We start from the raw sequence: 15,270 nt of genomic DNA on the forward strand, positions 1-15,270 counted from the left end.
TCCAAAAGTTGCAGCTTTGTAAATTGTAGACGATATAACTAAATACAGTAGAACATCATTATAAATAATAAACATATGATAAGGCCAACATACATGTATATCTATGCTGTAGCCCTTCAACTGGTAGGCTATAACAACGTATTAACAATGGATACTGTAATAACTTACTGTGATGGTTTTATTTTATAGGGTAATGTAATAAAACTGGATAATGTGATAAATCACTTGGTTAATGTAATAAAACTGTTGAATGGATAAGGTAATAACTTTATCTGGATAAGCTTACTATACAGTACTCCATCTAATAAAACAACTGAAATAACCAACATGTTTACTGTCACTATGTCAGTTCATGAAACACATGCGCTTTGAATTATGTTGCGCTTGTTATGTTGACTCTTCAAGGCTTGATGCCCTGTGGAGTGCATGTTTGGCCAGTTGAGAGGTCATTCAGAGGTTGAGCTGATCAATTACCTTGAAAGAGCTGAACTATACAATAAAGCAATAATAATGATCAGACATGTGTAGTAGACCTACATCTGAACCCCCCCCCAAAACTAACTTGGGTGTTGTATTTACCTGTAAATCAGTTTTAGCCTACATGAATTGCATTTTAGGCACAATCAATGACTTACCTTATTTAATGCAAACGGCCTCACAATCTGCTTCAAGACATCTTGTATCTTCTCAGAAACTAACTCAGGTATGACATCACCTGGGAAAACAGTCACATACACAGTAGCGGTGTGTGGGTAAAATCAGTGAGGAAGCAAAGCCAAGCCAGTAAAAAAGCCATATTACAACCTACCTTGATATACAATAAGGCCGTGACAACAAAATGACAATTCACACAGTGGCACATACGTTTGCTTCATTACAAAACCGGAGAGCAACATCTGTCCGGTCAAGTTCACAATGCAAATACTGCAAATAACAAACAGTTATATCACCTGCAGCATGGTCCAGCAAGTTAAATGTTTTCAGCAGTTTACTAAACAACTACTGATTTAGAACAATCGAGTTACCAAAAGTCAGCACAAAGACAACAGCAGCACTGACTCCGCTATTCCAGCACCAGTTCAACTTCAATATTTACACATCAAATCAACAAGGCTATACTGTATATGCTTAGTTTAATACACTGAAAACAAACTTAAAGATACCTAAAACAATTTAGTCCAATCAAGTTAGGTAAATATCATTTGGCTGCCCATGGTACTGATTTCTGTCTGTGTGTGTGTGTGTGTGTGTGTGTGTGTGTGTGTGTGCGTGTGAGTGTGCAAGTAAAACAAAAGTTTGGATTTGTCTTCACACCAATCCAATATTTATTTTATTTAACCTGGTTAAATAAAGGTTAAATAAAATAAATATAAAAAAATGTCTAGGGAGGCCAAATGCTTGCTGGCATCAATCAATCAAATGCTATGGCGCAAGGCAACATGCATGGTCCATACAGCATCAGATACATGGGCTACACATACACATACAGAGACAGAGGGACGCTGTTTCCCTCGCTCGGATGATTTCTCCGGTGAGATTCAGCCACTTCCGAATTGACAGAACATTTTGAAAACATAGAAAGACGAAAAATTAATTATTTCATAATTTTTATTGATAAAATATTTCGGGAAGGCTGGCTTCCTTTGGCACCCATGAATATACGACCACTACATATACAGTGCCAGAATGGTTTTCTGAATTGCAAATTATAGCAATACATTCAAGGTAAGGGGGTGTATATGGAGCGATTTCAGTGCCAACCGAAATTGTATTATCGTTTACATTTTTGTATTTGTAATGCACAAATTGAATAATTGAATTCATAAATTAAACTTGTATTTCATTAATTGAAACTGAATTGAATGAATACTGCATTCAGTTCTTTAAATTCAGATTCAAAACCAGAGACAATAACCCATCGTCGGAAATTGCTGTGTGGCTGGGCATAAGTAAAAGTTGCTGGGCCAACATTTTCCAACAAAAATACAGCATAAAATACCCCGACATATTTAAGTAAAAATAAGTGCAATCACGTTGCATAATTAACACATTACACAGGATAAATGTGAACAAAAAACACCACAAATGTCCCTTGACAAACAAGCCCGTTATTATTACGTAGGCAGCACAAGTGCGCAACTACACAACCGGATCCATATGCATTGGGTGTGTAACCCATTAGGGCTTCCACCCAAGGTGCTCAGAATGACAGAAATCACATTTACATTATGGTAATTCATCTTAACAGAACATCCAACTCCTGTAATGGAGCAGCCAAAAAACGTAATTTTCAAACATTTTCTAAAATGCAATTCGCGGGAAAACACCATTCTAAACAGCTCACCTGATTGATGCCAGTAGTATATGACAGAGATGAACATCTCAGTTAGAAGCTTAGAAAGAGGGTGAATCTAAAGATGCAACAACTAGGATGGGTTGCTAAAATGACTAGGATTGTGCATTTGGCTTCTGGAAAACGAAAGAAAGTTGAAATGAAAACCAATAGAACAGGAGAGAAATGGTATATGTGTAATTTTATTTAACCTTTATTTAACTAGGCAAGTCAGTTAAGAACAATTATTATTTACAATAACAGCCTACCAAGAGGCAAAAGGCTTCATGCGGGGACTGGGGCTGGGGTAAAAAATTAAAAGTAGGACAAAACACACATCACAACAACAGAGACACCACAACACTTCATAAAGAGAGACCTAAGACAACAACACAGCATGGCAGCAATGCATGACAGCACAGCATGGTAGCAACACAACATGACAACAACACATTAGTGACACAACATGGCAGCAGCACAACATGGTAGCAGCACAAACGTGGTACAAACATTGTTAGGCACAGACAATAGCGCCAAGGGCAAAAAGGTAGAGACAACAATACATCACATGGGGCAGCCACAAGTGTCAATAAGTGTCCATGATTGAGTCTTTGAATGTAGAGATGGAGATAAAACTGTCCAGTTTTAGTGTATTTTGCAGCTCATTCCAGTCGTGTGCTTTGGGGACCTTTAACAGAATGTGACTGGCAGAACGGGTGTTGTATGTGGCGAATCAGGATTGCAGTAGGTATCTCAGATAGGGAGGAGTGAGGCCTAAGAGGGTTTTATAAATAAGCATCAAACAGTGGGTCTTGCATCGGGTATACAGAGATGGCCAGTTTACAGAGGAGTATAGAGTGCAGTGATGTGTCCTATAAAGAGCATTGGTGGAAACTCTAATGGCCAAATTGTAAAGAACATCTAGCCGCTTGAGAGCACCCTTACCTTCCAATCTATGAATTACGTCTCTGTATTCTAGCATGGGTAGGATGGTGATCTGAATCAGGGTTAGTTTGGCAGCTGGGGTGAAACAGGAGCGATTACGATAGAGGAAACCAAGTCTAGATTTAACCTTAGCCTGCAGCTTGGATATATGCTGTGAGAAGGACAGTGTACCATCTAGCCATACTCCCAAGTACTTGTATGAGGTGACTACCTCAAGCTCTAAACCCTCAGAGCTAGTAATCACACCGGTGTGGAGAGGGGCATTTTTCTTACCGAACCACATTACCTTAGTTTTGGAGGTGTTCAGAACAAGGTTAAGGACAGAGAAAGCTTGTTGGAAAGGTTTTGTTGTAGAGCGTTTAACACAAAATCTGGGGAGGGGCCAGCTGAGTATAAGACTATCATCTGCATATAAATGGATGAGAGAGCTTCCTACTATCTGAGCTATGTTGTTGATGTAAATTGAGAAGAGCGTGGGGCCTAGGATCGAGCCTTGGGGTACTCTCTTGGTGACAGGCAGTGGCTGAGACAGCAGATGTTCTGATTTTATACACTGCACTCTTTGAGAGAGGTAGTTAGCAAACCAGGCCAAAGACCCCTCAGAGACACCAATACTCCTTAGCCGACCCACAAGAATGGAATGGTCTACCGTATCAAAAGCTTTGGCCGTCAATAAAAATAGCAGCACAACATTGCTTAGAATCAAGGGCAATGGTGACATTATTTAGGACCTTTAAGGTTGCAGTGACACATCCATAGCCTGAGCAGAAACCAGATTGCATACCAGAGATAATGCTATAGACATCAAGAATGCCAGTCAGTTGATTAGTGACAGGTTCTTCCAACACTTTTGATAAACAGGGCAAGAAAGAAATTGGCCTATGACAGTTAGGATCAGCTTGATCTCCCCCTTTAAATAAAGGACGCACTGTGGCTGCCTTACAAGCAAGGGGAACCTCCCCAGAGAGGAGAGACAGGTTAAAAAGGTGAGAGATAGGCTTGGCGATGATAGGGGCTGCAACCTTAAAGAAGAAAGGATCTAAACCATGTGACCCAGATGTTTTTTGGGGGTCAAGTTTAAGGAGCTCCTTTAGTACCTCAGACTCAGTGACCGCCTGCAGGGAGAAACTTTGTAGCGGGGCAGGGGAAAAAGAGGGAGGAGCATCAAGGCTAGTCACATTAGAAGGGCTGGGAGATGAGGAAATGTTGGACGGGCAAGGAGGCATGGCTGAGTCAAATAGGAATCCTGACTTAATGAAGTGGTGATTAAAGAGCTCAGCCGTACGCTCCTTGTCAGTAACAACCACATCATCAACATTAAGGGACATAGGCAGCTGTGAGGAGAAGTGTTTATTCTCCAGGTCTTTCACCGTTTTCCAGAACTTCTTGGGGTTAGACCCACAGAGAGAGAACTGTTCCTTAAAGTAACTAACTTTAGCCTTCCGGATAGCCTGAGTGCACTTTTTTCTAATTTGCCTGAATGACGAGTATTTGTGTGCCGAGCCTTTCACCAAATGGTGTTCTTGAGGTGGAGTAACTCTGCCAGATCACGGTCGAACCAGGGGCTGAACTTGTTTTTAATTCTCATTTTCCTTTTCTGTGTGTTTGGAGTCATACCTTGTGGGATAGGTAATAATCTAAGAGAGATTTAGGGAGTCCCATTGTTTTAAGACTTGGTCAGGTGGTTTAAGCATGTCCCAGTTTAGGTCACCTAGCAGGACAAATTCAGACTCAGTGTAAGGGGCCAGGAGAGAGTTTAGGGCAGGTAGGGTACAGGCCGGTACTGATGGTGGACGATAACACAAAAAGCTATCTGAAAGCTCAATGCTTAAAATCAGCAAATCAAATTGTTTGGGGAAAGACTTGGTGGAGACAACCAAGCACTGAATGTATTCCTTGGTAAAGATTGCCACTCCACCACCTTTGGAAGATCTGTCTTGCCGAAAAAGGTTATAACCAGAAAGGTTAACGTCAGTGTTCAGAACACTCTTTCTAAACCACGTCTCAGTAATGACCAACACATCTGGATTGGAGCTGTGAACCCACACTTTCAATTGATCAATTTGAGGTAATAAGCTTCTAGTGTTAACGTGCAGAAAAAACAGACTTTTACAAGAGCAGAAATCAGTGAAGCAGAAATCAGAGCACAAGTCAGAATTGCGGCTAGCAACAGTAGACGGGCCAGGGTGCACATGCACGTTTCCAGATATCATCACCAGTAATACAATCAGAGGACAGGGAAAGCTCTGCAGTGTAGATTTTTTATTACATTTGAATGTGCATCAGATGTCAACAATATCATATTGTACAGAAATTTCATCAGGTAGCATGAATACAAAGCTGGCGAGATGTGGTTAGATGGGAGGCCAAGAGTCTGTGTAACCAACAGAGTCAGAATCACGAGTGTGGGAACAAACAGTCTGTCCCACGGTCGGGTAAACGAGCAAGTTCATAGCAAATAGCATATAAAGCACAATAAAAAAATAAAACAGCTTGGGGCTAGCCATTGTAAGTTCAAGTGTCACTCACCCCAACAAAATAACTTGAAAGAGTAGCTCTCTATGAGTCCAGTAGGCTATAAAAGTCTGAGATAAAATAAATAAATAGTAGGCCTATACTAGTTCATTCTGAGTAAAGCTCACATAATAAACCTTACAAGTTAATTAGCCTACATAAAATTCAGATCAGTCCAAAGTCTGCGGTGTGTGTATGTGTGTGTGCTGGAGGCGAGTGAAAGCTCTGGAGAGAGGGGGGAGTGTGGCGGGGGTACCTGTACCAGACAGGGGGAGAAAGGCCAGGGCAGACGACGGGGAGCAGATCGCCGGGTGGGATCCAAGCAGCAGTGCAGCAGGCAGTGGGAGTAGGTGTCACACCCGCTTGGGAGAAGCTTTTTTCAGGAGGCTGAGTAGGAGAGGAGGCGTTCAACCTTACCAGCAGTGGCGACCCGTCATTCAGGGCAGGTGCCCCACCTGTTTTGAGCCCCACGTTTTGCAAAAACAACAACAAAAAACATTTTATTTTGGCATTAATACGTGTCACATATCAGTTTGCAAACAATGTAAAAATATATATATTTAATAGAGTTAATAAAGCCGCATACAAAAACGGTCTCTTTTTTTTTCTTGAATAAGGCATCTCCAAAATGCAGGTGTTTCAGCCTAGCTCAGTGCTTTCTGTGGTGGTGGGGCAAGCCAGCAGAAAATATGGAGCAGTGTTCTGTCACTCACGGGGACACTACGTCACCGCCAAGTCTAAGGGTAGAGCTAAAAAATTCAAGCCCCTTGGGTGCTGCCATAGAGTTACATTAGAAGTGCCCTTACCAGAAGGCTTAAGGTCATTGACGTCAAATCATGTTATATGTACAGTAGCTTTGATTGGACTGATCATTTCAACATCTTACTTTCAAAATCTTAGCTAGCAGTCATCACCATGAATCAAGTCCAATCTATTGGCAAATCCTTGTCATATGAAGAGAAATAATGAAGAGAAATTATAGATAAAACGTATCGGTGCTCATCATTGGTCATAAACATTACACAACAAGTTGTCGAAATCACAAATTTGACAATGAGAGGGGTGGAAGGAATCGGTGACAGTGGCTAACTGCAAGCAATGCAACTGGGAAGTTGGGAAAAAACGAGCTCCGACTGGGAAAATACGTTTTGAACAGTCATCCAACTCGGAATTGTAAACCCGGCCTCTTTCTTTGATTACAAAATTTGTCCACAAAGAACCGCCGCGCCACTTTCCTGTTCAAGTGAGCATAAATTAAGTAATATGTCAGGGAGATATGTATACTGTAGCTAAGAAAGTAATACTAAGTGTATGTTGTGTAGTAAGATGTTACAGTACTAATGTTACAGTATTTGCTAAACCTGTTCACTTTACCAGTAGTATGCAAACGTGGTGGCACAGAAAGAAAGGAAAATGTTGTGAGTCTGGTAAAATAATCTGTGTTATTGTGTAGGCTAATACAATGTTTTATTAGTTAGCTAGGGTGTGAAGTAGGTGTATCTAGCTGTATTATTTGAAATTGTTCTTCAATTGATTAAATAAAGTAGACTGAACAAAAATATAAACGCAACATGTAAAGTGTTGGTCCCATGTTTCATGAGCAGAACTAAAAGATCCCAGAAATTTTCCATACACACAAAAAAACGTATTTCTCTCAAATTGTGTGCACAACATTGTTTACATCCCTGTTAGTGAGCATTTCTCCTTTGCCAAGATAATCCATCCACCTGACAGGTGTGGCACATCAAGAAGCTGATTAAACAGCATGATCATTACACAGGTGCACCTTGTGCTGGGGACAATAAAAGGCCACTCTAAAATGTGCAGTTTTGTCACACAACACAATGCCATAGATGTCTCAAGATTTGATGGAACGTGCAATTGGCATGCTGACTGCAGGAATGTTAACTGAGCTGTTGCTAGAGAATTGAATGTTAATTTCTCTACCATAAGACACAATGTCGTTTTAGAAAATTTGGCAGTACATCTAACCAGCCTCACAACCGCAAACCACGTGTATGGTGTTATGTGGGTGAGCAGTTTGCTGATGTCAACGTTGTGAACCGAGCAGCCCATTGTGGTGGTAGGGTTATGGTATGGGCAGACATAAGCTACGGACAATAACCACAATTGCATTTTATCGATGGCAATTTGAATGCACAGAGACACTGTGACGAGATCCTGAGGCCCATTGTCTTGCCACTCATCCGCCGCCATCACCTCGTGTTTCAGCATGATAATGCACAGCCCCATGTCGCAAGGATCTGTATACAATTCCTGGAAGCTGAAATGGCCTGCATATTATTATATTATATTATATTATGCTCTGGATCGATGTGTACGACAGCCTGTTCCAGTTCCCGCCAATACCCAGCAACTTCGCATAGCCTTTGAAGAGGAGTGGGACAACATTCCACAGGCCAGAGTCAACAGCCTGATCAACTCTATGCAAAGGAGATGTGTCGCGTTGCATGAGGCAAATGGTGGTGACACCAGATACTGACTGCTTTTCTGATCCATGCCCCTACCTTTTTCTTTTAAGGTATCTGTGACCAACAGATGCATATCTGTATTCCCGGTCATGTGAAAACCATAGATTAGGGCCTAATGAATTTATTTCAATTGACTGATTTCCTTATATGAACTGTAACTCAGTAAAATCTTGGAAATTGTTGCATTTATATTTTTGTTCAGTATATATTGGATATACACTGAGTGTACAAAACATTATGAATACCTGCTCTTTCCATGAAATAGACTGACCAGGTGAATCCAGGTGAAAGCTATGATCCTTTATTGATGTCATATAATCAGTGTAGATGAAGGGGAGGAGACAGGTGAAAGGATTTATAAGCCTTGAGACATGGATTGTGTAGAGTCCATTGGGAAAGTTTTCAGACCCCTTGACTTTTTCCACATTTTGTTACGTTACAGCCTTATTCTAAAGTTGATTAAATTATTCATTTTTCCTCATCAATCTTCACACAATACCCCATAATAACAAAGCAAAAACAGGTTTATTTTTTTGTGTGAAAATCTATTACAAATAAAAAACAGAAATACCTTATTTACATAAGCATTCAGACCCTTTGCTATGAGACTCGAAATTGAGCTCAGGTGCATCCTGTTTCCATTGATCATCCTTGAGATGTTTCTACAACTTGATTGGAGTCCACCTGTGGTAAATTCAATTGATTGGACATGATTTGGAAAGGCACACACCTGTCTATATAAGGTCCCACAGTTGACAGTGCATGTCAGAGCAAAAACCAAGCCATGAGGTTGAAGGAATTGTCCGTAGAGCTCTGAGACAGGATTGTGTTTGGAACCACCAACATTCTTCCTAGAGCTGGCCGCCCAGCCAAACTGAGCAATCGGGGGAGAAGGGCCTTAGTCAGGGAGGTGACCAAGAACCCGATGGTCACTCTGACAGAGCTCCAGAGTTCCTCTGTGGAGATGGGAGAACCTTCCAGAAGGACAGCCATCTCTGCAGCACTCCACCAATCAGGCCTTTATGGTAGAGTGGCCAGACGGAAGCCACTCCTCAGTAAAAGGCACATGACAGCCCTCTTGGAGTTTGCCTAAAGGTCTCTCAGACCATGAGAAACAAGATTCTCTGGTCTGATGAAACCAAGATTGGACTCTTTGGCCTGAATGCCAAGCGTCACATCTGGAGGAAACCTGGCACCATGCCTATGGTGAAGCATGGTGTTGGCAGCATCATGCTGTGGGGATGTTTTCAGCGGCAGGGACTGGGAGACTAGTCAGGATCGAGGGAAAGATGAACGGAGCAAAGTACAGAGAGATCCTTGATGAAAACCTGCTCCAAAGCACTCAGGACCTCAGGCTGGGGCGAAGGTTCACCTTCCAACACGACAACGACCCTAAGCACACAGCCAAGACAATGCAGGAGTGGCTTCGGGACAAGTCTCTGAATGTCCTTGGTTGGCCCAGCCAGAGCCTGGACTTGAACCCGATCGAACATCTCTGGCGAGACCTGAAAATAGCTGTGCAGCGACGCTCCTTATCCAACCTGACAGAGCTTGAGAGGATCTGCAGAGAAGAATGGGAGAAACTCCCCAAATACAGGTGTGCCAAGCTTGTAGCTTCATACCCAAGAAGAAACGAGGCTGTAATCGCTGTAAAAGGTGCTTCAACAAAGTACTGAGTAAAGGTACTGAATACTTATGTAAATGTGATATTTCAGTATTTAAAATCTGTTTTTACTTTGTCATTATGGGTATTGTGTGTAGAGTGATGAGGGGGGAAAAAACAATTTAATCAATTTTAGAATAAGGCTGTAACGTAACAAAATGTGGAAAAAGTCAAGGGGTCTGAATACTTTCCGAATGCACTGTGTGTGTGCCATTCAGGGGTTGCCTCGTTCTTCCAAGAGCTCACTGAGTTTGAATGAAGACCTCTAGTGAGGTAAGTACACACACACACACACACACACACACACACAGACACACACACAACACCATATGTCCCTTGTCACCTGTCTTTTGACCCACAGAGTAACAGGCCTGGTGCTCTCTGTCTTTTATTCTGTTCTTTAGTTTTCTATGCTTCCCTAAGGGTAAGAAGAGTTGACAAATCATAACCGCCTCTGAACCCCCTTTACCCAAACCCAATTTTAACTCCATCTCCCTCTCTCTCTTTGTCTCTCTCTCTCCCCCACACCACACACACACAGGCACACAATATAGTTTTTAAATTAGTGTTGTAATTATGCTCTTTTTTGGTTACATATGTTAACTTCTTGATACTTCTATTGTCAATTATGTTGTTAATTTGTTGGTAATGTTACCAATTTGAATAAATGTATTTTAAGTACACATTTATTGTTTTTCTTACATTTAGAGTTCAGGGAGAATTGCACTGTACATTTACAGCATTATCCTGGCACCAGAGTTGCCATCTTAATACTGTAATTACACCATCCCTGTAAATTTACAGCAGGGATGCTGTAATATGTTCTACAGTTAGGGAAATAGTAAAGTAAAGTATATTACAGCATCTCTGCTGTAAAGCAAAATTACATTATTAAGCTTGCAACTGTGGTGCCAGTATAACGCTTTAAACTTACAGGGAAAAGCTCTACAGCAGCAGACGTCACAAAATACAGACAATGGATGTTCAGTCCGACAGTCCACCTAATAAAAAAAATCGACATATTATCAGATCAGATTCCCCACTCAAAGGAGCGATCTACAATACAGGCACAACAGGTGGATTCAGGACCAGGGTCAGCACATCGGCCGGACACCAGCTTGGTACTGGATTGGAATATGCGCAAACAGCTTATTGCACAAAGAAGCAAGGTACAATAGAAAGCCCTGAAAGGGTTTACATATGGCACAACAATACAATACAAACACTTTAGGCTATATCTTCAACTGTACGGCAGCGACAGTATGAAATGAAAGGCTCACTTTGAATAAGCAAACATTCAGGCATGAAAACATGAAATCATTACACATAATACCATGGAGGGTATGAATACACTAGCTCACTTGAATCAGTAAACCTAAGCCTGGCCTACCAAGGCAGACATGAAAACCTGAAATCATTATACAATATAATATCACAGCAGGCATAAATACAGTAGCTCACTTTACATCAAACACATACAGGCCTGGCCTACTTAGGCAGGCATGAAAACATTAGGCTAAATCATAAATAAGTAGTATTCAGGCATACCTTTCTTGTGTCATAGTCCAAAGAGTCACTGAGTTAGCTTTCAGAGGACAACAAGGCTAGATTGTTGAGACGTGCAGTCAGCATGCAAGACCTGATCAATGTTTTTGATACGGCCTGTAGTGGAGAAGAGTCTCTCAAAACTACATGAAGTCATAGGAAAGGTGATGATGGCCCTTAGTAGTCTATTGATATTAGGGAAAATGTCAGGGCTGCAGCTGTCCAAAACTTCAATAAGGGATGGGAATTCCTGACATCCCCCCCCCCCCCACACTTTCCAGCAGTTGCTGAATAAACAGGGTTAATTCAGAATCCTCAACAAAGATATGATAGTGATCACATGGGGCCAGCAGTGATTATTTCCGTGCAAAAGTCCTAGGCCCTGGCAGACAGGCCTCTACTGCTCTCATTATTCCATATTGAACCTCCTGGAACCGGGATTGCAGCTCAGTCAGACTATTAAGAATGTTTTGATCATATTTGGATATTAAAAAACTCAAAAAAGGTGACCTTATTAAGGGCCTCTTCACTGTCCCTATGTTCACATAGTGCTATGTCCTGTTTAGTGCATAGCATAAACATTCCCAGAATCACCTTGACGTGATCACGATTCCTCTCTACAAATTAATAATCCATGAGCTTGCAGTTAAATTGATTTAAAACATTACCCTGGCTTTGATTGCTATGGCTTGCTCTGTAGCCTTCAAATGTATCCAGTGCAAAATAATGGGGTTTGCTAGCCTGGTGCTTGAAGTATGCCTTGTGAAGGTGCTTCCAATCCTTATATCTGTCTCTAACAAATTAGCCTTCCATAGTGACCTCTGGGAAATGTCTACACATTTGACAGTAAACAGCGTCCCTTGTCAAACTGTATTCCAGCCAATAATACTGTCCATTCCACTTCCATGATAAACACTGCGATTTTCCATTGATCACTGTAGTGGGGAACACTCACATATTCGTAGTGGTACCATATTTAGTAGTGGTTCCAATATGATTGCAATATAACCAATTAGATCTCAGGAACCTCTGACTGCCTTTTTCAACATTTCTGATTAGTCAGGAGATAATACAAACAACACATCAAATTCATTTATTTCATTTTAAATGTTTCTAAATATATTTTAAGCCAGCTTGATTGGGTGAGCCAGTGTTCAATCTGGCAGGGTCGCTGACCAGCCCGGCCCTGCCATGGCTTCGACTCTGCATCCTGGCACTTTGCCAGCCAGGAAAAGTAGAGGAGAACACTGTGGTAAACAAAAGCTTCTGGACGTTTCTGAAGCCAATGTGGCATGTTGAATTTATTTGGAATTTGGCTCAAGTGTTCGAACCGTTTGGCTTTAAACTATTAGGACCCCATTCCTGAAAGCTAAGACTCTCTGGAACATGGACATTGCTTCTATCCCCCTCTATGGTGATAACACAGGACAGGACACATTAGAAGGGAGTGCGATAAAAACCACAATTTGGCCCCCATAAGAATATAGTTCAATAGTCCTGTTATAGCACTTCTAAGGATAGCTTTTCCACTCCCTATTTAATCTTGCTCTTGTGAATGACTGGGTTCGAACTGGGTCTCCTGCTTGTCATAAGACTGTGTTAGCCCACTTAGCTAAAGCCCATAGGGATGTGTTCAGGGAGATAACACAAGTCTTCAAGTCTACAACCACCTTGCTTACATTTCACCCCCCTTTGACCTCCTACTCAGAGATCAAGGCACCAATATAACTGACTGGGTTCAAAATCAGGCCTACTGCACAACAATACAACTTTCTATGGCAAACAGAAGCAGAACGATCTGTGTGGCCTGTGATCAGCATGGGGGGAATTGAATATATGAGAAATTGAATATATGAAACTTTCATAAACATTGAAATTTAATTTGAAAACTTAATAAAATATTCATTAAATTCAGTTTCAAACCATGAAATACAATTTCAATGTATGAATTCAATGATGAAATTTGTGCATTACAAATACAAATACAAAAACATTACATTTAAATTAATTACTATTGGAATTCAAATACAATTTTGTTGGCACTCAAATTCACTCCATTGGGTGTACACCAGGGCTCTCCTATCCTGATCCTGGAGAGCTAATGTCCTGTAGGTGTTCACTCCAACCCCAATCTAGCGCACCTGATTCTAATAATTAGCTGGTTGATCAGCTGCATTAGGTTAGTTACAATGGTGGTTCGAGTGAAAACCTACAGGAGGGTAACTCTCCAGGAACAGGGTTGGAGAACCCTGGTGTACACTAACCATAATGGGCCATTGCACAGAGGAGGCTACAAAAGTTTCCAATGATATCTGGGTTGTCATGGTGTTGGAGTTTTGCTTCCTTGAAAATAACTAATCCACTTCCTCCATTGTGGTCCTCTGTAGCTCAATTGGTAGAGCATGGTGCTTGTAACGCTAGGGTAGTGGGTTCGATCCCCGGGACCACCTATACGTAAAAATGTATGCGCACATGACTATAAGTTGCTTTGGATAAAAGCGTCTGCTAAATGGCATATTGTTATTATGAAAAGCCTGAAAGCGGCCAACTCTAAAAGGAATGTAGGAACAGGGCTTTAAACAATGCATGAGTGGCTTTCACTCATATCTCAGATATTTCCTTGTTTAAAAAATGCAGAAATAACGAATGATATACAAAGTCTCAATGTTTATGTTGACTCACCTGAGCTTTTGATAAGACTGGCCAACGCAAGGAAGGCATACTTCACCACAAGCCTTGAATGTGCTCGGAGTGCATGCATCAACAGAAGGGTGGAATCCTCAGTGACCTTGTCTTCAGATAAACCTATCAGTAGAGAATCCACAGTCAGTCATTCGATCAATCGAGCAATCTGCACTTGCTACATCCAATTTTGGACCTTTCAATTAATTATACAAAGAGTGTACAAAACATTATGAACATCTTTCCATGACATAGACTGACCAGGTAAATCCAGGTGAAAACTATGATCCCTTATACTTGTTAAATCCACTTCAATCAGTGTAGATGAAGGGGAGGAGACAGGTTAAATAAGGATTTTCTCCAAAATGCCCCCAGATCTGCGATTGGATACATAGCCGAAGCGCCGCATTTCAGTTTAGCACTCGGCAGCCCCCACAAACACCTTGAAAACGTGCTCTATAAAGTAACATCAAACATTTTGGTATTTTCACCTGTGTTCTGCTTCTGTAAGCGAGTTAATTAACATTTGATGGGGTACTACGACTGAATAATAGCACATACCATAACACCTCCTCCTCCATGCTTTACGGTGGAAACCACACATGCGGAGATCATCCGTTCACCCACACCGCGTCTCACAAAGACACGCCGGTTGGAACCAAAAATCTTGCTTGTGTTTCTTGGCCCAAGAAAGTATCTTCATCTTATTGGTGTCCTTCAGTAGTGGTTTCTTTGCAGCAATTCGACCATGAAGGCCTGATTCACACAGTCTCCTCTGAACAGTTGATGTTGAGATGTGTCTGTTACTTGAACTCTGTGAAGCATTTATTTGGGCTGCAATTTCTGAGGCTTGTAACTCTAATGAACTTATCCTCAGAAGAGGTAACTCTGGGTCTTCATTTCCTGTGGCGGTCCTCATGAGAGCCAGTTTCATCATAGCGCTTGATGGTTTTTGCGACGGCACTTGAAGAAACGTTCAAAGTTCTTAAAATGTTCAGGTTTTACTGACATTCATGTCTGAAAGTAATGATGGACTGTCGTTTCTCTTTGCTTATTTGAGCTGTTCTTGACATAAACTTTTACCAAATAGGGCTATC

Source organism: Coregonus lavaretus (genome assembly GCF_964263955.1).
Source record: "Coregonus lavaretus genome assembly, chromosome: 17".
Taxonomy (NCBI): Eukaryota; Metazoa; Chordata; class Actinopteri; order Salmoniformes; family Salmonidae; genus Coregonus; species Coregonus lavaretus.